At 44.4% G+C, this 27,457-nt stretch overlaps 1 protein-coding gene across 1 annotated transcript in view; it reads left to right on the forward strand.

Moving 5' to 3' along the window:
• Positions 1–27,457, forward strand: part of NRG3 (neuregulin 3) — a 603,489-nt gene that overhangs the window by 237,876 nt on the left and 338,156 nt on the right. The gene's annotated exons all lie outside the window — the stretch shown is intronic.

The following is a 27,457-nucleotide window of genomic DNA, read 5'->3' on the forward strand; positions in this document are numbered from 1 at the left end:
CCATGAATTGGTCCAAACTGGGGTTTTTAGAGGCTCCCTCCACCATGAATGTGCCCAAACTGGGCTGTTTAGAGGCTCCCTCCACCATGAATTTGCCCAAACTGGGCTGTTTAGAGGCTCCCTCCACCATGAATTGGTCCAAACTGGGGTTTTTAGAGGCTCCCTCCACCATGAATTGGTCCAAACTGGGGTTTTTAGAGGCTCCCTCCACCATGAATTGGTCCAAACTGGGGTTTTTAGAGGCTCCCTCCACCATGAATTGGTCCAAACTGGGGTTTTTAGAGGCTCCCTCCACCATGAATTTGCCCAAACTGGGCTGTTTAGAGGCTCCCTCCACCATGAATTGGTCCAAACTGGGGTTTTTAGAGGCTCCCTCCACCATGAATTGGTCCAAACTGGGGTTTTTAGAGGTTCCCTCCACCATGAATTGGTTCAAACTGGGGGTTTTTAGAGGCTCCCTCCACCATGAATTTGCCCAAACTGGGCTGTTTAGAGGCTCCCTCCACCATGAATTGGTCCAAACTGGGGTTTTTAGAGGCTCCCTCCACCATGAATTGGTCCAAACTGGGGTTTTTAGAGGCTCCCTCCACCATGAATTGGTCCAAACTGGGGTTTTTAGAGGCTCCCTCCACCATGAATTGGTCCAAACTGGGGGTTTTTAGAGGCTCCCTCCACCATGAATTGGTCCAAACTGGGGTTTTTAGAGGCTCCCTCCACCATGAATTGGTCCAAACTGGGGTTTTTAGAGGCTCCCTCCACCATGAATTGGTCCAAACTGGGGTTTTTAGAGGCTCCCTCCACCATGAATTGGTCCAAACTGGGGTTTTTAGAGGCTCCCTCCACCATGAATTGGTCCAAACTGGGGTTTTTAGAGGCTCCCTCCACCATGAATTGGTCCAAACTGGGGTTTTTAGAGGCTCCCTCCACCATGAATTGGTCCAAACTGGGGTTTTTAGAGGCTCCCTCCACCATGAATTGGTCCAAACTGGGGTTTTTAGAGGCTCCCTCCACCATGAATTTGCCCAAACTGGGCTGTTTAGAGGCTCCCTCCACCATGAATTTGCCCAAACTGGGCTGTTTAGAGGCTCCCTCCACCATGAATTGGTCCAAACTGGGGTTTTTAGAGGCTCCCTCCACCATGAATTGGTCCAAACTGGGGTTTTTAGAGGTTCCCTCCACCATGAATTGGTTCAAACTGGGGGTTTTTAGAGGCTCCCTCCACCATGAATTTGCCCAAACTGGGCTGTTTAGAGGCTCCCTCCACCATGAATTGGTCCAAACTGGGGTTTTTAGAGGCTCCCTCCACCATGAATTGGTCCAAACTGGGGTTTTTAGAGGTTCCCTCCACCATGAATTGGTTCAAACTGGGGGTTTTTAGAGGCTCCCTCCACCATGAATTTGCCCAAACTGGGCTGTTTAGAGGCTCCCTCCACCATGAATTGGTCCAAACTGGGGTTTTTAGAGGCTCCCTCCACCATGAATTGGTCCAAACTGGGCTGTTTAGAGGCTCCCTCCACCATGAATTTGCCCAAACTGGGCTGTTTAGAGGCTCCCTCCACCATGAATTGGTCCAAACTGGGGTTTTTAGAGGCTCCCTCCACCATGAATTGGTCCAAACTGGGCTGTTTAGAGGCTCCCTCCACCATGAATTTGCCCAAACTGGGCTGGTTAGAGGCTCCCTCCACCATGAATTGGTCCAAACTGGGGGTTTTTAGAGGCTCCCTCCACCATGAATTGGTCCAAACTGGGGTTTTTAGAGGCTCCCTCCACCATGAATTGGTCCAAACTGGGGTTTTTAGAGGCTCCCTCCACCATGAATTGGTCCAAACTGGGGTTTTTAGAGGCTCCCTCCACCATGAATTGGTCCAAACTGGGGTTTTTAGAGGCTCCCTCCACCATGAATTTGCCCAAACTCTGCTGGTTAGAGGCTCAATCCACCCTGATTTTCAAAACAAATGTTGGTGCCAACCTCAACTTACTACAAGGGCCAAATTCACTGCTGGTGACAAGCTCTCCTCACTGCAAGTGCCAAATACACATGTTTCAAGGTGTTTTCCTACTGTCAGAGAGGTGGTATTGAGTGTGTAAAGTGTGTAGTTGTTAGGCTGTGATGTTGGGGTAATAGAGGGTCTTTGGTGTGTTAGATGCCCCCAGACATGCTTCCCCTGCTGTCCCAGTGTCATTCCAGAGGTGTTGGCATCATTTCCTGTGGTGTCATAGTGGACTTGGTGACCCTCCAGACACGGATTTGGGTTTCCCCCTTAACGAGTATCTGTTCCCCATAGACTATAATGGGGTTCGAAACCCGTTCGAACACACGAACAGTGAGCGGCTGTTCGAATCGAATTTCGAACCTCGAACATTTTAGTGTTCGCTCATCTCTATTTTTTATGGGTAAGATTTTAGTGGAAGGGATCAGGGCAGCGAAAAAAAAATCTACATATCTATACATATGATAGACATGCATTCTGCCTAATCCCATCCACATGTTACAGAAAAAAATGGCAGCACTTCAATTATAGCTCTAGAAACTCTGACATATTCCATAAAGATATAAAAGGGGCAGAAAGTCTTCAGAAGAAAATTCTGCGAAAATGCAATGAAAAACACTGCGGGATACAATCTGATGCGTTTCCGCCACAGTTTAGTCTGTAGATTTTTTGTTTGTTTTCTGTGCTTTGCTACGTGGGGCCTTAGCCTTAAGAGTCATGCATCTCTTGGGGCCGCTTCACACGGCGTAAGCGCTTGGCTCATTCCGAGCCGTACACGCGAGCGCTTCTAAACACTTCCCATTCACTTCAATGGGAGCGCTCGTGAAGTCTGCTTTAAGCGCGCTCCCATTGAAGTGAATGGGAAGTGTTTAGAAGCGCTTGCGTGTACGGCTCGGAATGAGCCGAGCGCTTACGCCGTGTGAAGGGGCCCTTGCTCTATCTTATTCTAGTTTATTTTAGATGAACATTTACTTATAAAACACCCGTCTTAATGTCAAAATGGTTTTCAAATGTTGAACAGCTTGCAGAAGCTCAGTTTGTGACCTAAATTTGGTTATTTTCATCTGTGTGAAAACAATTTTTCTTTTTTCTTGTAACTTCTGTTTTAGAATAGATTACCTGTTACTTTACTATTGTCTTCAGCGTTAGGCCTTTGTCACATGAACAGCTGTCACAATTGCAAATACAATATAAAAATACATGAATATTAGGGTATTATATTTTAGATTTCGATCAAACTGTATTTAAGCCCATGAGACAATGACAAGGTGACCTCTATTAGATGGGTCTCTACACTAAAATCAATCACTACTTATGATCTTTGACTCCAGGATTGAAGGGCACATGTATTTAGCCATATTATACCTAGCATACATCACAGACAGTCTCCCCTCTCGGGATCTGGGGCTTCTGAATGAATAGGGGCGTGTGGTTCACCCATATTATGATCTAGCCATGATCAGCCTTAGATAGATGGGTGGCATGCCTTAACGAAAATGAAGTTCAGCCACACACCCCAAAAGCACAAGTGCAACAGACTGAAATAGTCAGGACAGCACTACCAAACATAACAAGTCACAGCAGCGCTCTGCTATCATCAAACTGCAAATAAACTATATAGAAATACACTTTACATACACAGTCCAGTCACATTAATGTGACCCCCTGTCAAAATCCAGAATAACCCCCTTTGGCAGGGTGGACCGCTGCGAGACGTGAAGGAAGAGAGGGGATGTTGTGATGATGTCACTGGGTTGTTGAGCCATGCCGACTCCAGTGCCGAGACCAGCTGCACTAGGTTACGCGGTTGAGCATCCATGGTGCAAACAACCGATCAAGGTGGTCCCACAGATTCTCCATTGGGTTCAAGTCCAGGGAATTTGCTGGCCAAGGGAGTACAGTAAACTCACCTGGGTGCTCCTCGAACCACACACGTACACTGCGAGCTTTATGACACGTTGCATTGTCCTGCTGGTAGATGCCATCATCTTGAGGAAAAACAATTCACATGTAGGGGTAAACATGGTCCGCAAGGATAGATGCATACTTGTGTTGATCCATCGTGCCTTCCACAATGATAAGTGCACCCAGATGGCTGATGACACGAGCCTTCTGCGATTGGTTTTTTTAACGTTGACGTTTTTTAACGTCGACATTAAATATGTTTTTTAAAAAAAAAATAATAATCAAACTGTATTTAAGCCTATATCCAAATGACAATTGACTGTAAGTAAGTCTATTGACAGCTGTTTTTTTTTTTTTTGTAAAAAACAAGGACTTGCTCTACCTTTGTCCATTTTGACTGCTACATGAACCCAGTAGAAATCAATGGACCTGCTGTTAACAAATGTTAACATGAAAATACAGAACAGATGTACAATGGTTGTAAAGTGGGCATCTAAAAATAGATTGATTCGTCTCTTTTACATGGCCGAGTAAAAAGACACTGTGGTGTGAATATAGCCTTTCCCTGCCCGTATAGTATTGGATCCCAGACGTGCCCCATTCAAGTTAAAAATGGTCTTCAGACAATTATAAAGTAATGTAAAGTATTCATTTTTGAAGGACTTGATGTGTAAATTGTACTTAATGATAGCTTTAAAATGTATGGTAAAATATAGAAAAAAAAAACAATAAAAAATCCAAAAATCTTTTCTTACAGTCTAATAGAGTTCAATCTTTATATATAAAAAAAAAAAGTGAAAGGAATAGCTTACCTAATTTTCCTTCTTTTTATGCTAGCTGAAATGAAGACCACAATAGAAAACAACACTAAGGGAAACAAATGAAGCCATTGAAATTATTAGATATGACAAAGATAGAACTTGACTGCTCAGTAATGAGCCCTCTAATGCTGAGAGGTAGCACTCATAGCTCTTTGTTTTCTTCTCTATTTCTTACAAGGAAACGCAACAGGAAACTTTTATTTAATATGTGTTAACAAGAGAAAATCGTTACTTTGCTTCACTTGAAGTTACTTGTTAAAACACAATTATGTAGTTTCCGAGAAATATCAGCAGCATGATACCTCCTAATATTTAAATAGACAATTATTGGAAAAAATATACAGTATTGAGAACAATGTCTTAAATATTTAAGTTTTTTTAGTCTCTGTTCACACTACCATCATGGGTTCATTTGGAACAGAAATGGTTATCTTGGATCCATTTGATCCCGGCTGGTACCTATGGATAGTAAGTACTTTAATGTGGTCAATGAGGATTTCGAAAGAATCGTTTTTCAGCACCATTCTAAAAACAAACAGGCCTTCAGAGTGATGAGATGATGGGAGTAGGCGGGGCTTGTTGTGGCTTAGGAGAGTGTGGGCGGGGAGACGTGAAATCATCACTCATGTCTCCCCTCCCAGTACCCGCCCACACTCTCCTAAGCCACAAGGCCCGCCTTCTCCCAGCATCTCTATAATACTAGTCTAGGGAGGCGGGGGGGGGGGGGGGCGCAGGGCGCTCTGAAGGCATGTGAAGGAGAGAGGATCGGATCAGAAGAGGGCAGAGGCAGCACTTCTGTGCAGGTAAGTTGAGCGAAGTTCTCGAGTAGAGAGATACTACTGTACATTGACTTGTCTAGTAGATAGACAAGAAAATGTACAGTAGTATCTATCTACTCGCGAACTTGACTTGTCGTCCTCACAGCAGCGCAGCAGACAGTGATTTACCGCAGCCTGCCACTCTTCTGCTTCATCCCTGTTTTACCATATATTCAGCGTCCATAGGAATGAATGGACGCAGCCGGCACGCAGAGGGTTAAGCAGGGTTAAGCCATTAGCCAAGCATTGTGGGAAATAACCTCCAATCTTGATCCCGCCCGAAAAGATCGGGATTGGAATTCCGATTGCGATCATGAAATTTACTCGATCTACGATCAAAGTCTGAACATTTCCGATCCCGATAGCTCAACCCTATTGTGCACCAAAAAGGTGCCACAATAAGGGCACATTCACACGGAGTAACACGGTGCTGATTGAGGCACGATAACTCGCATAAGAATCAGCGCTGATAAAAAGACTCCCATTGACTTCAATGGGTTTTGTTTAACGTGCGTAATACATTGAAATCAATGAGAGGCTTTTTATCAGCGCTGATTCTTACGCGAGTTATCATGCCAGAATCAGTGCCACGTGAATGCCCCCTAACACCCATGTATACCAGAGGTAGATGGGTTGATAAACTCCCAACTGTCTCTTTCCCTCTTGTTACAGAGTCGTGTTACAATAAAGTAAACTATACAATCTATGTTTCCTTTCACTGCCTTTCGGAATATGTTTTATGGTGAATTGACAATACAGCACTCACCAGTGTATGAAAATCCAAGCTTTATTTCTTACACAACATACTGACAATGGGGGGATGGAGGGAATAGTAACAGCGTGTTTCTCAGAATATTTTTGAGCTTGTCCTAGATATATACATCCTGGCTTGTGCTTCTATAAATAGTCACCACACCACACCAACACTGCTCGCATGTAAATAACACAATGATAAGTTCTTGTTAATGTGTACCTAACTCTTCAGAGGACTTTTCACAACAAGTTGCCGTAAGTATTTTCAGAGCAAGTCTACATCTAGCCATTTTATAACTTAATAAAGATGACCTGCAATGACTTCTGACATGTTAGTTCAAAAGAGGGCCTGGATGTCTTTCTCGAAGAGAACATTATTATGGGTTATGGATTCTAGATTGATCCAGGTTTTTATACTGACTGCCAGAATGGAGTCGGGAAGGAGATATTTTCCCCTGAAATGGGGCAATTGGCATAAGGCTCATGCTGTTTTTTTGCCTTCCTCTGGATCAACACTGGAGGGATTGTAGGGTTATAGGTTGGACTTGATGGGTTCTTAACTTCATCCAACCTCATCTACTATGTAACTATGTTTCATTTAGTAAATACATGAGAAAAATATGCAAATCTGTCTTCCATGATGTAATTAGGAAGTCAGGTGCCTCAGTGTTGCAAACCAATAGAGGGCACTCACTGGAATGTGCAAGCCTGTCTTCCCTGATGTAATTAGGAAAACAGAATCTCAGTGAAATAGCCCAATAAAGGCTGCTCCCTTTAACATCATGCTCGACCTTCCAAGAGGGAAGACAAGCTTGCACATTCAAGTGAGCGCCCTCTATTGGTTTGCAACACTGAGGCACGTGACTTCCTAATTACATCATGGAAGACGGATTTGCATATTTTTCCCATAGTCCCTTGCAAAGTGGAGTGCTAAAGGCTCAATAAGTCTCCACACACCTATATGGTGGTCTCTCCCCAAGGAGTGATGATACCCCCCTTACCCTTAGTAAATACATGTAATTCTTCATGAGAGAATTCTGCAGCATTCTTCCAATGATACCAGTTGAAGCTGTTCCTCTGCTAATCCTCCTAGAAATGTATAAGTAAGTTGACAATTCGGTGTTACCAATGTAGTGACTCTAGAAAGTTTTTTGAATACCAATATCAATATTGTTCAGTGCTGTTCTATAATGTCTTCCATGCTGCTTCTGAGAAAATAAGAGTTGAAGAATCTACTGTGGTTTTTTTTTTTTTTTTTGGGGGGGGGGTTTATGGGAAGACATCACAGCTTAGGAAAAATTGACTGACAATGAAGATGCAGGTGTTGAATTTTTCGGCACTATTCCTTTATTCAAATTTGTTGAAAAGTTGGTGACTAAGCGTCTGTAAACCTATAACCAACGTCATCAGGTGTAGAGATGTCTGATACTATAAAGGAAATATAATTTCAAGTTTTTGCCATTTTTGCCACTAAGGAAGAGACTACATAAGACAATACAACATTTTGAGTTTATAGTGAGAATATTCCAGTACTTACCAGAGCTTGGATTTTGTTTTTGTTCCCATTGACTGAATCATCAGTCCTACCATTAGCAGATTATTTTTCATTAGATTGTGTGCTTATATCTCATTTGATAACCTTTAGTCCAATAAGATCAAAACTGCAGACCACAACCTATAACTGGAGGTTCAGTTTCATACATAAGTGTGCAGGTCTCTTGCACATGACTTTATTATAGATCTGTCTTGTACATTTCCTATAGAAATCCACGGGACATTACTATACCATTCATTGATTGTCTATGTGGAATGTTCCATCACATACATATCTTGCAGGACTTTTCTTTCCACATTTTTCAAGTGGAATGGGGACAGAATCTCTAAATGTAGATGTGAAGCTAGCCTTAGCTATCCATGAATTTGTGGTGGCCACTTCTACTTCCACTAGTGTCCTCTCCCTCCGCCTGAAGGAAGACCCTCAGCAGAAGCTCATCTATCAATCCCTCACCCTCCTACCTGACTGTCTATCTCTCCCTAACATTTCCCTTCAGTTGAGCCTCTTTTCTTCATTGATTATCTCCATCTTGGCTTTTAGTTTCTCCTGCTTTCTCTTCCTGTGTTTTGCTATCTATCCCATGATGTTTCTGCACATTATTACACAGGCAGGTGGAGCCTGGACCATCTCTGCATGCTGGGAAGACAGTGTCATCATCCTTCCTTTTTTATGTTCCTAAACACACTAAGAGACCATAAGTATATTGTCATTGTGTGTCATTGTACTGTGATTGTGACCGCTAATAGGGTTGAGACGATCTTGAGATTTCAGGATCGTTTTTAAAATCCGATTTTCGATCATTTTTCAGCCGATCGCGATCGTGAAATTTGCTTGATCGCCAATCGGGATCTGATCTTTCCTGATCGCTCAACCCTAACCGCTAATGTCACCCAGGAGGCTAGAAGAGGACCACAGACACCCACAAAGGAGCATTGAAAGCCATGAGGGAGCCCTGTCTATTATTTTAGTTCACCCATCTCTAGATACAGTCTATGCAATTTCATCATGCAGAAAATTCTGGTGCCTGAATGCATGACCTACAGATCCCCATAGAGTTCTCTTTAAAGGGTCTCAGCCTTGCACCATACATAAAAACTGAAGTTCACTTAAAATCCTATTTGCACACAAAGGAACAAATCAATCAGTCAATAAAGTCATGACATCTTCTGTCTACTTTTACCATTCCTTGCAACATTTTTTAATTACTGTTGTTTTTTTCCCAGTAATGGTAATTCACAACCATCTGGCATCAGTAAAATAGTGGAATTGTACCAAGTCTCTGCAGCAATGTGTTTGTAATTGAGCAGTAACAGCTGATAGACTGAATGGAGAATTACTGTGAGTGCAGTCGAGATCTGCAGCTGCGGCTGGGTCCCGTTGGGAAGCTTTTTTATATGTTTAAAGATTATTCTCTGCTAGTCACTTTTTTCTGCATTCCAGCCATTATCTATCACCAGTGAACAGTGCTATGCCCCCTATTTGTTTGGCAGGGGTATTTCTTCTGTTTTACAAAACTACTGTAGGCTACTTACACTGTTTTTTTCCCTTCTCGAACACCTAATAGAAAGATGTAATAAAAGTGGGAACACTACTATGTGTGAGAAAAGAATATCACTATCTTGGTGCAATGTATTCATTTCTATATATAAATCAATGCATTCGATAAACCAGAGAAGACTGTTCTGGACCTTCATGATGAAGTGTCAACGTCGAAACGGGGACATGGGGTTTTGTTGTTGTTTGTTTTTAAGCCACTTGGTCTGAGGCTGACTCTTAGGGCTAGTTCACATGTGGGGCACCCGCGCGGGTTTTGACACAGAGAGAGACGCAGCAAGCCGCATTTCTCTCTGGTCAAAACCCGCCTGCCGAGACCATCACAGTCGCAACTTTCCCCTCCTATGTTGGCTCAAATGAATGAGCTAATACAGGAGGGTGCTGCCGCTAGGCGGAAGCCGCGGTCCAGTGCGCCGCGGCTTTCGCCTGAAGAAAGGACATGTCGCTTCTTTTCTCCGCTAGCAGCAGCCCGCCGCTAGTGGAAAAAAGAAGCCCGGCGGTCTGCATAGACCACCATTGTAAAGGGGCGGATTTTGAAGCGAAATCCGCTGTCAAAATTCGCCCCGTGTGAACGAGCCCTAAAGTGTATGGGAGGGAGGTTCCCAAAAACACCCTCTGTTCTGAGAAGAGAAAAGCTAGAGATGTCTGGCTCTGGTTTACGCTACTCTCCCTAATTGAAAATACTTGTATCCTTAACTGACTGAGCATGCATGTTTATTGGTCATCTGGGAGGAATACTTTTTTTTTTTTTTTTAAATGTAGATTGTGAGCCCCACATAGAGCTCACAATGTACATTTTTCCCTATCAGTATGTCTTTGGAATGGAAATCCATGCAAACACGGGGAGAACATACAAACTCCTTGCAGATGGTTTTATGCCCTTGGCAGGATTTGAACACCAGGACTCCAGCGCTGCAAGGCTGCAGTGCGAACCACTGAGCCACCATGTGGCCCCTTCTGGGAGCAATACTGTCAGCCAACGACTATTGAAGGTGTATAGCCAGTTTAACTGTTTTAGAACTGTAGTTTCGTTGGTAACTTTGTGATTTGCAATGGTCTATGTGGGAATCCTTTATTACTTACAGTGGTATAATATTGTACCTAGAATAGTTAACCTCCTAATAGAAATACAGAAGTCACATCTACATAATTAAATATATACAATTATTAGGAAATGTAAATCATTACTCGGGTTGAGCGATCTGGCTGAGGAAAGATCGGATCCCAATCGAGGATCGAGCAAATTTCACGTTTGGGATCGGCTGGAAAATGATTGAAAATCCAATTTTTTAAAACGATTCTGAAATCTCAAGATCAGCTCAACCCTAATCATTACATTAATATTGTTTGGTATAAGTTAAACTATGTACATGTCTAACAGGACACAATTTCCAATTTATCTTTTGGGTCAATTTTTTTCTGAAATTGATTCAATACAAGGACATATTGCGTTTCTTGGTACCAGTGCGGAAGATGTTGGTGCAGTCTCTAGAGACAAACATAGAACTGGATCCTAAAGAAAGGAGAAATATTAGGCTTTATCATTTTTTTTTTTTTGTCTCTTTTGATCTACTTCTGGTTTTGGCTTTACAAAAACTGCCACAAAAATTATACGTGCGGCTCCAGCTTCAGGCATTTGGTGAAGCGTCTGATTCAGATTTTTTTAGACTAAGTCAGCCTTTGTTAGTCATGCTGTTCACTTCATATAGCATAAGAAATTATTTTTCATGGGTATAAGCCAATCTATAGTAGCGGTGCCAAAAATTCATGGTTGCATCAGTTCTGTTGACAGAAAGATAATGCCAGAATGACATGTTTTTCAGGGTTTCCCTATATCTTCCTATTCAGGGTTTTTCGCTCATCATCATGAATTCCAATTATTGCTAAAATAATTTGGCCAAATATCTAGTAGGTAGGGTTGAGTGAAAAGTTCGGATTCCGATCGGTATTGAGTAAATTTCACGATCGCATTCGGAATTCCGATCCCGATCTTTTCCAGCGGGATCGAGGTTGGAAGTTCTCAAGATCGGCTCAGCCCTAAAAGTGACTTTTCCCATAGAGAAGCATCGACTAGGATTAAGCGATCGGGTTCGGAAAAGATCGGATTCCGATCGGCGATGAAACAAATTTCGGGATCGAGATCAGCTGGAAAATGATTGGAAATCGGATTTTAAAATCAATCTTGAAATCTCAAGATCGGCTCAACCCTACATAATGTCAATCGATGTCCATGTGTCCCCCCCTCATACCACTTCATTAACCAATATCTATAATGCAACACCCCTTTTAATCTTATGATTTATATATTAATAGATCTGCATGTATTTTTTTTTATTCGTTTTTATTATTTTATCACTATTTGAAAGATATTTGATGTAATTGTGGCTGCAAGAGAGTTTTTTTTTTTTTACTTATTTTATGACATGGCGTCCTAGATCAAAAGGTCAAAAAGGTCGAGAATTTGATTAATTGACACACATTGCTGATAGTGTCAAAGTTTTTGTGTCTAAGGGCTGTATCAATGGGCTCTTTGTCAAACTGAGATCAACAATCCAAATTACAGCAATTTGTTAATCGTTAAGATAGATGTACGTGACTAGGCTGTTTTCCCTGATTTATGACCTGTTGACCATGTGTTTACAAAAAAAAATTGTCTCAGGTCATTCAATTAATTTTTGCATCTCTTTTTCTGTTATTCATAGCATTTTATTTTTAGGTCATTTTTAATTTTGCACATTTTCTGCCTTCGTTATGGCTATTTTCATGTAGTTTTATGCAGCTGGGGAAGGAGCTAGAACCTGTGATGTGAGTGTGGTGGTGGCATTATTTTTTATTTTACTTTTTAGGCCGGGGCCCCATATGGCATAAACACCACGGATCGGCTGCACCATTAACATCACGGCAAAAACCATGGTGCTTAAAGGTCCTGCAAAATGCATCCCATCCACACATTGCAATAAAAATTTGTGCAGCAGAAAAGCTGCGGTTATGGAAATCACAGCATGTGAATTATACCTACGGAAATGCCAGCAGTTTTTGTATTGGTATAATTGAAGTAAAAGGTCTGCAGAGGAAAACTCTGCAGAATTTCTGTGAAAAGAACCTTTGCAAAGTGGTTTTACCTGCATCAATTTTTTGCTATGGCCTTAGCCTTAGGGCTAGTTCACACGTAGTGTTTTGGTCCAGATTTTGACTAGGAAGCCGCGTCAGAATCTGGACCAAAATGCACCTGCTGCGGCTAGCTGCAACTGTTGAGGCTTCCGACAGTCGTGGCTGTCCGCTCCGGATTAGGCCCAAATGAATGGGCCTAGTCAGGAGGGAGGTGTCGAGAGGCGGACGTCCGCAGCAGAATCAGCCATGGAATCCGCCTGAAGAAAGGGCAGCTCGCTTCTTGACTGACTTCCATTGATTTCAATGGTAGGCGGGTTTTTTTTAGCAGGATTTTGACACGGATTCCGTGTCAAAATCCTGACCCTTTTGCCCCATGTGAATTGACCCTTAATGTTTTGTTTTTCAATTTTTATATTTAGTTTGTTTTTATGACTTGTACTACCATAACAGATCTTAGAGGGACCTTTTTTTTTGCTTTTTCCTCTGTATATGGGGCTTATATATAATGCAAACTCTTAGAGATGATCTGGATCCTCTAGAACAACTGGGATTTGGTTGGTTGGGTTAGCAGCTCCTCCATGCTTTATAATATCTTGTAAATAAGACTTAGAGCCTTTAGAGCATTGATTCTTCTTGCAAAGTGTGAGTTCATTCTGGTAATAGCCAAATATAGTTTATAAAATGAATACATGCCATAATATAAATAATTGTATTTTATTGGCCATGCCTTGTGACTGAGTGGATGTGGTCCATTAAGATAAGCTGGATTACCATCAGGTAGGCATAGCACAGGCTACTTAACTGTATTGTTTTAGCAATATGGATGGGCTGCAGATGTTTAGTCAGACATACGTAACATTTATTGGTTCTCTGGTAATGAGAAAGTGGTTACTGAAATAATAATGAATTATAAATGAATATGTACAGAATATGCTACAGGAATGAAGTTTCATTGCAGCAAGATTGACTTTGTCACGTGGCAGACCACAATGGGAAATGATGATGCATTATCTGAGATAAATATACATCTTTTCTATGTGCGTGTAAAAAGCAGATACATGTGAAGGTTGAAACATTTTATTGCCTTTTCAAAGTATAAATTGTATAAATGCAAGTTTTAAATGCAATTCCAAGTCCACATATTGAAGACTTAATCCACATACTCACTGCGAAATCAAAAACAATGACTAATGGGGTACGTGTTGGGTGGTGGAAGACTTCCTCTTCCAGAAGTATGGCTGTAGGTGGTCTTAGAACATATTCTGTATGTTAAGTATGTGTTTCAATTACAATTTCATTCATTTACTGCTTAGTCATTGCGCCTTTTTTGATGTAACATTTTATGGAAAGAGGGTTGCATGATGACTCTCCCGAACAGGCAGAACCCATACATGACAATTGGATATGAAGCAGGAAATGTCCTTTGCACAATATGACCTGACACCTGTTGCGACTGTTGTGGCGAACCATCAGTGCGATGTGCTTCCTTGTCAGTTTGGGACTGAACGCTGACTTTACCCAGAGTACATTTCTGTTTAGTGGTTTTTAGTCTCCCATAGGCATCTATGGGCTCATCCATGCCACAAGCACTGAATAGTGCCACAGAATCGCAGCCCAAACACTGATCTGTGGAAATCACGATCATGTTCATGAGCCCATAGAAATGAACGGGTCAGTGTGCTATCTGGGAAAAACACCGCACACTGATCTTGCCCACGGTCGTCTGCAAGGGGCTTCAGTCTGAAAGGGGTTTTTCCCATATCACTGCTTCAGATATGCCTGCAGTCCCTTCTTCTCACTTCCTGTATCCCCCTCCTCTCCCATCTTGATGAACAACACTATGAGGTATCATAATACTTATGCAGATAAAATAATATGCATATGCTTGTAGAGAATGGACTCAGTGTTATTTGTGTGTTTATATAGAGAGATAACAAACTCAGCTTTATCAGAAAACTGCAATTAGCTGAACAGATTGACCTGCCCACACTGAGTAAGTGACATCACTTGTCCTATCTCCCAGGTCCGTGGTTATAGCAATAAGATGAATAAGTTCACATAGCAGGAAAACAAAGCAGCATTTCTAAGCAATATATTTAGGAAAAGTCTTCAATTTACATAAGCCACCAGTATAGATAAGATTCTTGAGATGGAACAACCCCTTTAATGAGACAATTCCTTAAATATATAGTAGTTTAAAAATATAATGTGTCTTATTTTATCTCATTCTTTCCAGGAAGAATTTTTACGTTATATTTCCTGTAAATTGTCTTCCTTTTATAGTTATAGTTGAATAAGTATATGTAATTTTATAGGATGTTTACAGCACTTAGTATTAATTGTATGATGTACATAATCATCCTCACTCAGGTGGCCAGGTTTCCTGTTTCTAAGATGTAATATCTAGTGATGCCATATTTAATGTTGATAATGTGACTACCATTCTGCAGGCACTCTGGATCTGCAGGTGTTGGTAATGGCTGCCTAGATGAAGTATTTTATTTGACAGCATGTACTATAGCTAATGGGCATGTTCCCAGGAAGCTTGCAGAAACTGTTACATAGATAAAGAGATCTATTCATCATTGGCTCATACACTGGTATTGTATTCCTTTTGTTCATGAAAGTGCCTAAAATCCCTCACTGCATCAGGACTATGTTTCACGGACTTGTATAGGATGATGATTTATATGGGCCATGAGAAGCTGTAACATTCACAAAGTAAATCCCAAATTCTTTTGCAATACCACAAAAATCTTCTCTTTTATGGTTGGTAAAGATTTAACAAATAAGGCCCATATCACATCCTGTTCTACAAATTTCTCTCCATTATGTTTTTGTGCGGATCGCACATATCCCAAAAATAAATGAGGGGAAATATTTGGTGATATTTTTGGGGAGATCATTATGATTAAAAAAAAAAAAAAAAAAATTACTTGCATCAAATCTCAAAAAATCATTTGTAATAAGAACTAGAGATGAGCGAACACTAAAATGTTCGAGGTTCGAAATTCGATTCGAACAGCCGCTCAATGTTCGTGTGTTCGAACGGGTTTCGAACCCCATTATAGTCTATGGGGAACAGATACTCGTTAAGGGGGAAACCCAAATCCGTGTCTGGAGGGTCACCAAGTCCACTATGACACCCCAGGAAATGATGCCAACACCTCTGGAATGACACTGGGACAGCAGGGGAAGCATGTCTGGGGGCATCTAACACACCAAAGACCCTCTATTACCCCAACATCACAGCCTAACAACTACACACTTTACACACTCAATACCACCTCTCTGACAGTAGGAAAACACCTTGAAACATGTGTATTTGGCACTTGCAGTGAGGAGAGCTTGTCACCAGCAGTGAATTTGGCCCTTGTAGTAAGTTGAGGTTGGCACCAACATTTGTTTTGAAAATCAGGGTGGATTGAGCCTCTAACCAGCAGAGTTTGGGCAAATTCATGGTGGAGGGAGCCTTTAAACACCCCAGTTTGGGCAAATTCATGGTGGAGGGAGCCTCTAAAAACCCCAGTTTGGACCAATTCATGGTGGAGGGAGCCTCTAACCAGCCCAGTTTGGGCAAATTCATGGTGGAGGGAGCCTCTAAAAAACCCAGTTTGGACCAATTCATGGTGGAGGGAGCCTCTAACCAGCCCAGTTTGGGCAAATTCATGGTGGAGGGAGCCTCTAACCAGCCCAGTTTGGACCAATTAATGGTGGAGGGAGCCTCTAACCAGCCCAGTTTGGACCAATTAATGGTGGAGGGAGCCTCTAACCAGCCCAGTTTGGACCAATTCATGGTGGAGGGAGCCTCTAAACAGCCCAGTTTGGGCAAATTCATGGTGGAGGGAGCCTCTAAAAAACCCAGTTTGGACCAATTCATGGTGGAGGGAGCCTCTAACCAGCCCAGTTTGGACCAATTAATGGTGGAGGGAGCCTCTAACCAGCCCAGTTTGGACCAATTCATGGTGGAGGGAGCCTCTAAACAGCCAAGTTTTGGGAAATTCATGGTGGAGGGAGCCTCTAACCAGCCCAGTTTGGACCAATTCATGGTGGAGGGAGCCTCTAAAAAACCCAGTTTGGACCAATTCATGGTGGAGGGAGCCTCTAAACAGCCCAGTTTGGGCAAATTCATGGTGGAGGGAGCCTCTAACCAGCCCAGTTTGGACCAATTAATGGTGGAGGGAGCCTCTAAACAGCCCAGTTTGGGCAAATTCATGGTGGAGGGAGCCTCTAACCAGCCCAGTTTGGACCAATTCATGGTGGAGGGAGCCTCTAACCAGCCCAGTTTGGACCAATTAATGGTGGAGGGAGCCTCTAACCAGCCCAGTTTGGACCAATTCATGGTGGAGGGAGCCTCTAAACAGCCCAGTTTGGGCAAATTCATGGTGGAGGGAGCCTCTAAAAAACCCAGTTTGGACCAATTCATGGTGGAGGGAGCCTCTAACCAGCCCAGTTTGGACCAATTAATGGTGGAGGGAGCCTCTAACCAGCCCAGTTTGGACCAATTCATGGTGGAGGGAGCCTCTAACCAGCCCAGTTTGGACCAATTCATGGTGGAGGGAGCCTCTAAACAGCCCAGTTTGGGCAAATTCATGGTGGAGGGAGCCTCTAAAAAACCCAGTTTGGACCAATTCATGGTGGAGGGAGCCTCTAACCAGCCCAGTTTGGACCAATTAATGGTGGAGGGAGCCTCTAACCAGCCCAGTTTGGACCAATTCATGGTGGAGGGAGCCTCTAAACAGCCAAGTTTTGGGAAATTCATGGTGGAGGGAGCCTCTAACCAGCCCAGTTTGGACCAATTCATGGTGGAGGGAGCCTCTAAACAGCCAAGTTTTGGGAAATTCATGGTGGAGGGAGCCTCTAACCAGCCCAGTTTGGACCAATTCATGGTGGAGGGAGCCTCTAAAAAACCCAGTTTGGACCAATTCATGGTGGAGGGAGCCTCTAAAAAACCCAGTTTGGACCAATTCATGGTGGAGGGAGCCTCTAAACAGCCCAGTTTGGGCAAATTCATGGTGGAGGAAGCCTCTAACCAGCCCAGTTTGGACCAATTAATGGTGGAGGGAGCCTCTAAACAGCCCAGTTTGGGCAAATTCATGGTGGAGGGAGCCTCTAACCAGCCCAGTTTGGACCAATTCATGGTGGAGGGAGCCTCTAACCAGCCCAGTTTGGGCAAATTCATGGTGGAGGGAGCCTCTAAAAAACCCAGCTTGGACCAATTCATGGTGGAGGGAGCCTCTAACCAGCCCAGTTTGGGCAAATTCATGGTGGAGGGAGCCTCTAAAAAACCCAGTTTGGACCAATTCATGGTGGAGGGAGCCTCTAAACAGCCCAGTTTGGGCAAATTCATGGTGGAGGGAGCCTCTAACCAGCCCAGTTTGGACCAATTAATGGTGGAGGGAGCCTCTAAACAGCCCAGTTTGGACCAATTAATGGTGGAGGGAGCCTCTAACCAGCCCAGTTTGGACCAATTAATGGTGGAGGGAGCCTCTAACCAGCCCAGTTTGGACCAATTAATGGTGGAGGGAGCCTCTAACCACCCCAGTTTGGACCAATTAATGGTGGAGGGAGCCTCTAACCAGCCCAGTTTGGACCAATTCATGGTGGAGGGAGCCTCTAAAAAACCCAGTTTGGACCAATTCATGGTGGAGGGAGCCTCTAAACAGCCCAGTTTGGTCAAATTCATGGTGGAGGGAGCCTCTAAACAGCCCAGTTTGGGCAAATTCATGGTGGAGGGAGCCTCTAACCAGCCCAGTTTGGACCAATTAATGGTGGAGGGAGCCTCTAACCAGCCCAGTTTGGACCAATTCATGGTGGAGGGAGCCTCTAAACAGCCAAGTTTGGACCAATTCATGGTGGAGGGAGCCTCTAAAAAACCCAGTTTGGACCAATTCATGGTGGAGGGAGCCTCTAACCAGCCCAGTTTGGACCAATTAATGGTGGAGGGAGCCTCTAACCAGCCCAGTTTGGACCAATTAATGGTGGAGGGAGCCTCTAACCAGCCCAGTTTGGACCAATTCATGGTGGAGGGAGCCTCTAAAAAACCCAGTTTGGACCAATTCATGGTGGAGGGAGCCTCTAAACAGCCCAGTTTGGGCAAATTCATGGTGGAGGGAGCCTCTAAACAGCCCAGTTTGGGCAAATTCATGGTGGAGGGAGCCTCTAACCAGCAGAGTTGGTGGAAATCAGGGTGGAGGGAGCCTCTAACCAGCAGAGTTGGGGGAAATCAGGGTGGAGGGAGCCTAGTATTAGCAGAATTGTGCAACGCTTATGGTGGATGAGTATGAGGATGCGGAGGAATTGGAGAGGTTGAGTACAGACATGGAGTTTCATGTTGGGGTGCTTTACACAGGTGGGCACAAAAATGACGGCTCTACCCAGTGGTGGTTCATTTTTATCAAAGTGAGCCGGTCGGCACTCTCAGCTGACAGACGGGTGCGCTTGTCAGTGATGATGCCACCGGCTGCACTGAACACCCTCTCAGATAGGACGCTGGCGGCAGGACAGGACAGCACCTCCAAGGCATATAGGGCAAGTTCAAGCCACAGGTCCAACTTCGACACCCAATACGTGTAGGGCGCAGAGGGGTCGGAGAGGACAGGGCTGTGGTCGGAAAGGTATTCCCGCAACATGCGCCTATACTTCTCACGCCTGGTGACACTAGGACCCTCCGTGGCGGCACTTTGGCGAGGGGGTGCCATCAAGGTGTCCCAGACCTTAGACAGTGTGCCCCTCGTTTGTGTGGACCGGTGAGAACTTGGTTGCCTACTGGAGGAACTGCCCTCCCTGCCGCCAACGTCACATGCTGGAAACATCTCCATCATATTCTGCACCAATTGCCTGTGGCAAGCATTGATGCGATTGGCCCTCCCCTCTACCGGAATAAAAGACGAGATGTTGTTTTTATACCGGGGGTCAAGGATAGCAAAGATCCAGTACTGGTTGTCCTCCATGATTTTGACAATACGCTTGTCGGTTGTAAAGCACCCCAACATGAACTCAGCCATGTCTGCCACAGTGTTAGTTGGCATGACTCCTCTGGCCCCACCGGAAAGTTCAATCTCCATTTCCTCCTCATCCTCCATGTCTACCCATCCGCGCTGCAACAATGGGACGATTCGAAGTTGCCCGGAAGCCTCCTGTATCACCATCACATCATCGGACAACTCTTCTTCCTCCTCCTCCTCCTCCTCCTCCTCCATTAAACGCAGTGAAGCGGACAGATGTGTGGACCTACTCTCCAGCTGTGACGGATCGGATGCTATCCCTAACTCCTCTGTGTGATCTGAGTTATCCCTGATGTCAATCAGGGATTCTCTCAGAACACACAAGAGCGGGATTGTAAGGCTCACCATCGCATCCTCAGAGCTCACCCTCCTTGTGGACTCCTCAAAGACCCGTAGGATGTCACAAAGGTCTCTCATCCATGGCCACTCATGGATGTGAAACTGAGGCAGCTGACTTTGTGGCACCCTAGGGTTTTGTAGCTGGTATTCCATCAAAGGTCTCTGCTGCTCAACCACTCTATTCAACATCTGAAACGTTGAGTTCCAGCGTGTGGGGACGTCGCACAAAAGCCGGTGTTGTGGCACATGCAGGCGTTGCTGGAGAGATTTTAAGCTAGCAGCGGCTACTGTCGACTTGCGAAAGTGGGCGCACATGCGCCGCACTTTCACCAGTAGCTCTGGAACATTGGGGTAGCTCTTTAGGAAACGTTGCACCACTAGGTTGAAGACGTGGGCCAGGCATGGAACATGTTGGAGTCCGGCAAGCTCCAGAGCTGCTACCAGGTTCCGGCCGTTATCACAAACGACCATGCCTGGGCCCAGGTGCAGCGGCTCAAACCATATTGCCGTCTCATCGAGGAGGGCATCCCTCACCTCGGAGGCAGTGTGCTGTCTGTCCCCCAAGCTGATCAGCTTCAGCACAGCCTGCTGACGTCTACCAACGCCAGTGCTGCAACGTTTCCAACTCGTAGCTGGGGTCAATCTAACAGCGGAGGAGGAGGCGGTGGCGGAGGAGGAGGCGGTGGCGGAGGAGGAGGCGGTAGAGGAGGAGGAGGAGGGGGGTGTTCTTCTCGTGTCCCTGCCAGGAATGTTAGGCGGGGAGACGAGGTACACCGGGCCAGTTTGGGAAGCAGTCCCAGCCTCAACTACATTCACCCAGTGTGCCGTCAGTGAAATGTAGCGTCCCTGTCCGCATGCACTTATCCACGCGTCGGTGGTCAAGTGGACCTTTGTGCAAAGCGCGGAACTAAGGGCCCGCCTGATGTTGAGTGACACGTGCTGGTGCAAGGCGGGGACGGCACACCGGGAGAAGTAGTGACGGCTAGGGACGGCATAGCAAGGTGCCGCAGTTGCCATCAGGTCCAGGAAGGCGGGAGTTTCAACAAGCCGGAACGCCAACATCTCCTGGGCCAGCAGTTTAGCGATGTTGGCGTTCAAGGCTTGCGCGTGTGGGTGGTTAGCAGTGTATTTCTGCCGCCGCTCCAATGTCTGAGAGATGGTGGGTTGTTGTAAAGAAACGCCTGATGGTGCCTTTGATGGTGCAGGAGAAGGAGATAAGACAGGACCAGGGGAGGATGAGGTAGAAGTCAACAAAGTGGCGGAGGCAGATGAAGTGGTGTCCTGGCTCGTCCTCTGGAGTGCATCGCCAGCACAGTCAGCAGTGGCAGTGGCAGAGGCAGTGGCAGAGGCAGTGGCAGTGGCGTGAACGGCAGGCGGCCTTTGTCCTGCCGTTGCTGCCTGCCACTGATTCCAGTGCTTGGATTCCAAATGACGGCGCATTGAAGTGATGGACAGGTTGCTCTTCTCAGAGCCCCTAATCAATTTCGAGAGGCAAATTGTGCAGACAACACTATATCTGTCCTCGGCGCATTCCTTGAAAAAACTCCACACCTTCGAGAAACGTGCCCTCGAGGTGGGAGTTTTTCGGGGCTGGGTACGAACTGGAACATCTTGGGAGATTCCGGGTGTGGCCTGGCTTCGCCTAAGCTGCTGACCTCTGCCTCTGCCTCTAGCTACCCTTTTTGGTGCTGCACCTGCCTCAACATCCACACTACTTTCCCCGCTTGACATCCCCCCTATCCAGGTCGGGTCAGTGTCCTCATCATCCACCACTTCCTCTTCCAACTCCTGTCTCATCTCCTCCTCCCGCACAATGCGCCGGTCAACTGGATGCCCTGACGGCAACTGCGTCACATCATCGTCGATGAGGGTGGGTTGCTGGTCATCCACCACCAAATCGAACGGAGATGGAAGAGACTCTAGTGTTTGAGCATCTGGACACAGATGCTCCTCTGTTAGGTTCGTGGAATCGTGACGTGGAGAGGCAGGTTGAGGGACAATGAAAGGAGCGGAGAACAGCTCTGGGGAGCAGGGACAGTTTGGGTTATTGTTCTGTAAAGCTTCGGAATTTTGGGAGGAAGGAAGACAAGACTGTTGGGTAATAGGAGGAGAGGAGGCAGAGTCTGACTGGCTGCTGGACAATGTGCTGTAAGCGTTCTCTGACAGCCATTGCAAGACCTGTTCCTGGTTCTCGGGCCTACTAAGGTTTGTACCCTGCAGTTTAGTTAATGTGGCAAGCAACCCTGGCACTGTGGAGTGGCGCAATGCTTGCTGCCCCACAGGAGTAGGCACGGGACGCCCTGTGGCTTCACTGCTACCTTGCTCCCCAGAACCATTCCCCCGACCTCGCCCACGGCCTCGTCCACGTCCCTTTCCGGGAGAATTGCGCATTTTGAATTCCTAGTTAGAAATTGGCACTGTATACCAGTAGTAAAAATTGTGGGTGCACGTAACCCCAATATATTCTTTGAATTCCCAGTCAGACACTGGCACTATATGGCAGTAGCAAGAAATGAGGGTATTTGTATTCCCAATATACTCTTTGAATTCCCAGTCAGACAATGGCACTGTATACCAGTAGTAAAAATTGTGGGTGCACGTAACCCCAATATATTCTTTGAATTCCCAGTCAGAAACTGGCACTATATGGCAGTAGCAAGAAATGAGGGTATTTGTATTCCCAATATACTCTTTGAATTCCCAGTCAGACAATGGCACTGTATACCAGTAGTAAAAATTGTGGGTGCACGTAACCCCAATATATTCTTTGAATTACCAGTCAGAAACTGGCACTATATGGCAGTAGCAAGAAATGAGGGTATTTATAACCCCAATATATTCTTTGAATTCCCAGTCAGACAATGGCACTGTATACCAGTAGTAAAAATTGTGGGTGCACGTAACCCCAATATATTCTTTGAATTACCAGTCAGAAACTGGCACTATATGGCAGTAGCAAGAAATGAGGGTATTTATAACCCCAATATATTCTTTGAATTCCCAGTCAGACAATGGCACTGTATACCAGTAGTAAAAATTGTGGGTGCACGTAACCCCAATACATTCTTTGAATTCCCAGTCAGAAACTGGCACTATATGGCAGTAGCAAGAAATGAGGGTATTTGTATTCCCAATATACTCTTTGAATTCCCAGTCAGACAATGGCACTGTATACCAGTAGTAAAAATTGTGGGTGCACGTAACCCCAATATATTCTTTGAATTACCAGTCAGAAACTGGCACTATATGGCAGTAGCAAGAAATGAGGGTATTTGTATTCCCAATATACTCTTTGAATTCCCAGTCAGACAATGGCACTGTATACCAGTAGTAAAAATTGTGGGTGCACGTAACCCCAATATATTCTTTGAATTACCAGTCAGAAACTGGCACTATATGGCAGTAGCAAGAAATGAGGGTATTTGTATTCCCAATATACTCTTTGAATTCCCAGTCAGACAATGGCACTGTATACCAGTAGTAAAAATTGTGGGTGCACGTAACCCCAATATATTCTTTGAATTACCAGTCAGACACTGGCACTATATGGCAGTAGCAAGAAATGAGGGTATTTGTATTCCCAATATACTCTTTGAATTCCCAGTCAGACAATGGCACTGTATACCAGTAGTAAAAATTGTGGGTGCACGTAACCCCAATATATTCTTTGAATTCCCAGTCAGACAATGGCACTGTATACCAGTAGTAAAAATTGTGGGTGCACGTAACCCCAATATATTCTTTGAATTTCCAGTCAGAAACTGGCACTATATGGCAGTAGCAAGAAATGAGGGTATTTGTATTCCCAATATACTCTTTGAATTCCCAGTCAGACAATGGCACTGTATACCAGTAGTAAAAATTGTGGGTGCACGTAACCCCAATATATTATTTGAATTCCCAGTAAGAAACTGGCACTATATGGCAGTAGCAAGAAATGAGGGTATTTGTATTCCCAATATACTCTTTGAATTCCCAGTCAGACAATGGCACTGTATACCAGTAGTAAAAATTGTGGGTGCACGTAACCCCAATATATTCTTTGAATTACCAGTCAGAAACTGGCACTATATGGCAGTAGCAAGAAATGAGGGTATTTATAACCCCAATATATTCTTTGAATTCCCAGTCAGACAATGGCACTGTATACCAGTAGTAAAAATTGTGGGTGCACGTAACCCCAATATATTCTTTGAATTACCAGTCAGAAACTGGCACTATATGGCAGTAGCAAGAAATGAGGGTATTTATAACCCCAATATATTCTTTGAATTCCCAGTCAGACAATGGCACTGTATACCAGTAGTAAAAATTGTGGGTGCACGTAACCCCAATATATTCTTTGAATTACCAGTCAGAAACTGGCACTATATGGCAGTAGCAAGAAATGAGGGTATTTGTATTCCCAATATACTCTTTGAATTCCCAGTCAGACAATGGCACTGTATACCAGTAGTAAAAATTGTGGGTGCACGTAACCCCAATATATTCTTTGAATTACCAGTCAGACACTGGCACTATATGGCAGTAGCAAGAAATGAGGGTATTTGTATTCCCAATATACTCTTTGAATTCCCAGTCAGACAATGGCACTGTATACCAGTAGTAAAAATTGTGGGTGCACGTAACCCCAATATATTCTTTGAATTCCCAGTCAGAAACTGGCACTATATGGCAGTAGCAAGAAATGAGGGTATTTGTATTCCCAATATACTCTTTGAATTCCCAGTCAGACAATGGCACTGTATACCAGTAGTAAAAATTGTGGGTGCACGTAACCCCAATATATTCTTTGAATTCCCAGTCAGAAACTGGCACTATATGGCAGTAGCAAGAAATGAGGGTATTTGTATTCCCAATATACTCTTTGAATTCCCAGTCAGACAATGGCACTGTATACCAGTAGTAAAAATTGTGGGTGCACGTAACCCCAATATATTCTTTGAATTCCCAGTCAGACACTGGCACTATATGGCAGTAGCAAGAAATGAGGGTATTTATAACCCCAATATATTCTTTGAATTCCCAGTCAGACATTGGCACTGTATACCAGTAGTAAAAATTGTGGGTGCACGTAACCCCAATATATTCTTTGAATTACCAGTCAGACACTGGCACTATATGGCAGTAGCAAGAAATGAGGGTATTTGTATTCCCAATATACTCTTTGAATTCCCAGTCAGACAATGGCACTGTATACCAGTAGTAAAAATTGTGGGTGCACGTAACCCCAATATATTCTTTGAATTCCCAGTCAGACAATGGCACTGTATACCAGTAGTAAAAATTGTGGGTGCACGTAACCCCAATATATTCCTTGAATTCCCAGTCAGACAATGGCACTGTATACCAGTAGTAAAAATTGTGGGTGCACGTAACCCCAATATATTCTTTGAATTCCCAGTCAGAAACTGGCACTATATGGCAGTAGCAAGAAATGAGGGTATTTATAACCCCAATATATTCTTTGAATTCCCAGTCAGACAATGGCACTGTATACCAGTAGTAAAAATTGTGGGTGCACGTAACCCCAATATATTCTTTGAATTACCAGTCAGAAACTGGCACTACATGGCAGTAGCAAGAAATGAGGGTATTTATAACCCCAATATATTCTTTGAATTCCCAGTCAGACAATGGCACTGTATACCAGTAGTAAAAATTGTGGGTGCACGTAACCCCAATATATTCTTTGAATTACCAGTCAGAAACTGGCACTACATGGCAGTAGCAAGAAATGAGGGTATTTATAACCCCAATATATTCTTTGAATTCCCAGTCAGACAATGGCACTGTATACCAGTAGTAAAAATTGTGGGTGCACGTAACCCCAATATATTCTTTGAATTACCAGTCAGAAACTGGCACTACATGGCAGTAGCAAGAAATGAGGGTATTTATAACCCCAATATATTCTTTGAATTCCCAGTCAGACAATGGCACTGTATACCAGTAGTAAAAATTGTGGGTGCACGTAACCCCAATATATTCTTTGAATTCCCAGTCAGACACTGGCACTATATGGCAGTAGCAAGAAATGAGGGTATTTGTATTCCCAATATATTCTTTGAATTCCCAGTCAGACAATGGCACTGTATACCAGTAGTAAAAATTGTGGGTGTATATAGCCCCAATTCTATTGCTAGGGGACTTGCAGGGTATTTCTGGGGTGAAGGTGGGGGGGCACACCGTTGGAACGGGTATCGGGGTATATATCGGGTATACGGGAATACACTGACAGTGTATTCCATTCAGGATCCTGGGAAAGCTGGGTTGCGGCGATTGAGCCCGTCAGTGCCACGTTACACTGACAAGCTTCTCCCTGGAATTTAGCTCTTATAAGAGCTGTTGGTTGTCTTCTCCTTCCTATCCTAGCCTGTCCCTGCCTACCCAGAATCTAAGCCCTAGCTAGCTGGACGGAAACCTCCGTCCTCGGTGAATTGCAAGCTCAGAATGACGCGAAGCTGGGCGTCGCTGTTCTTTTAAATTAGAGGTCACATGTTTTCGGCAGCCAATGGGTTTTGCCTACTTTTTTCAACGTCACCGGTGTCGTAGTTCCTGTCCCACCTACCCTGCGCTGTTATTGGAGCAAAAAAGGCGCCAGGGAAGGTGGGAGGGGAATCGAGTAATGGCGCACTTTACCACGCGGTGTTCGATTCGATTCGAACATGCCGAACAGCCTAATATCCGATCGAACATGAGTTCGATAGAGCACTGTTCGCTCATCTCTAATAAGAACATATTCTACCCTGAGTTTACATGTGGTGTTGATGGAGGTAGAAGGGTGTCAAGTACATTGTTAAATGTACTTACACATTGGGAAATTTGATCAGATTATTTTTGATTTCACAAGTGTTTTCACCAATGTTTTCATGGTCCACAGTATGAACAAGACAGACAATTTTATTTAATTTTTAGACTAGAAATTGTCTGTTTCAGTTTATTAGGATTGAGCGATCGGGATCAGAAAAGATCAGATTCCGATCGGTGATCGAGTAAATTTTGGGATCGGATGGAAAATGATCGAAATCGGATTTTAAAATCGATCCTGAAATCTCAATATTGGCTCAACCCTGCTCCATAAACATAAGGTAACTAGGGTTGAGTGATCGGGATCGTAAAAAATCATATTCCGATCGGTGATTGAGTAAATTTCACGATCGGGATCGGATGGAAAATGATCGGAAATCGGATTTTAAAATCGATTCTGAAATCTCAAGATCGCTCAACCCTACTGTTTATATTTCTATTTCCAAATTTATTGAAAGTAAAAATCTGGTTTCTTCCTTGAAATTTCAATTAACCCCTTCCCGACATGCGCCGTAATAGTACGGCGCGTGTCGGGTCTGTAACTATGGCGACCGCCCGGGAGCCGGGCGGCCGTCATAGCCGCCGGGTGTCTACTGCTTTAAGCAGTAGACAACCGGCTCTAATGCCTCCGATCGGTCCCCGGACCGATCGGAGGCATTAACCCCTCCGGCGCTGCTGTCAAAGGCGCCGGAGGCGCCATCTTCCCGGCGGCGCATGGGCGCCGACATTTTGGCAGGGATCGCCGGCTCCTGGAGCATGCTCCAGGGCCGACCCCCCGTTGCCATGACAGCCG

Source organism: Leptodactylus fuscus, chromosome 10 (assembly GCF_031893055.1).
Source record: "Leptodactylus fuscus isolate aLepFus1 chromosome 10, aLepFus1.hap2, whole genome shotgun sequence".
NCBI lineage: Eukaryota > Metazoa > Chordata > Amphibia > Anura > Leptodactylidae > Leptodactylus > Leptodactylus fuscus.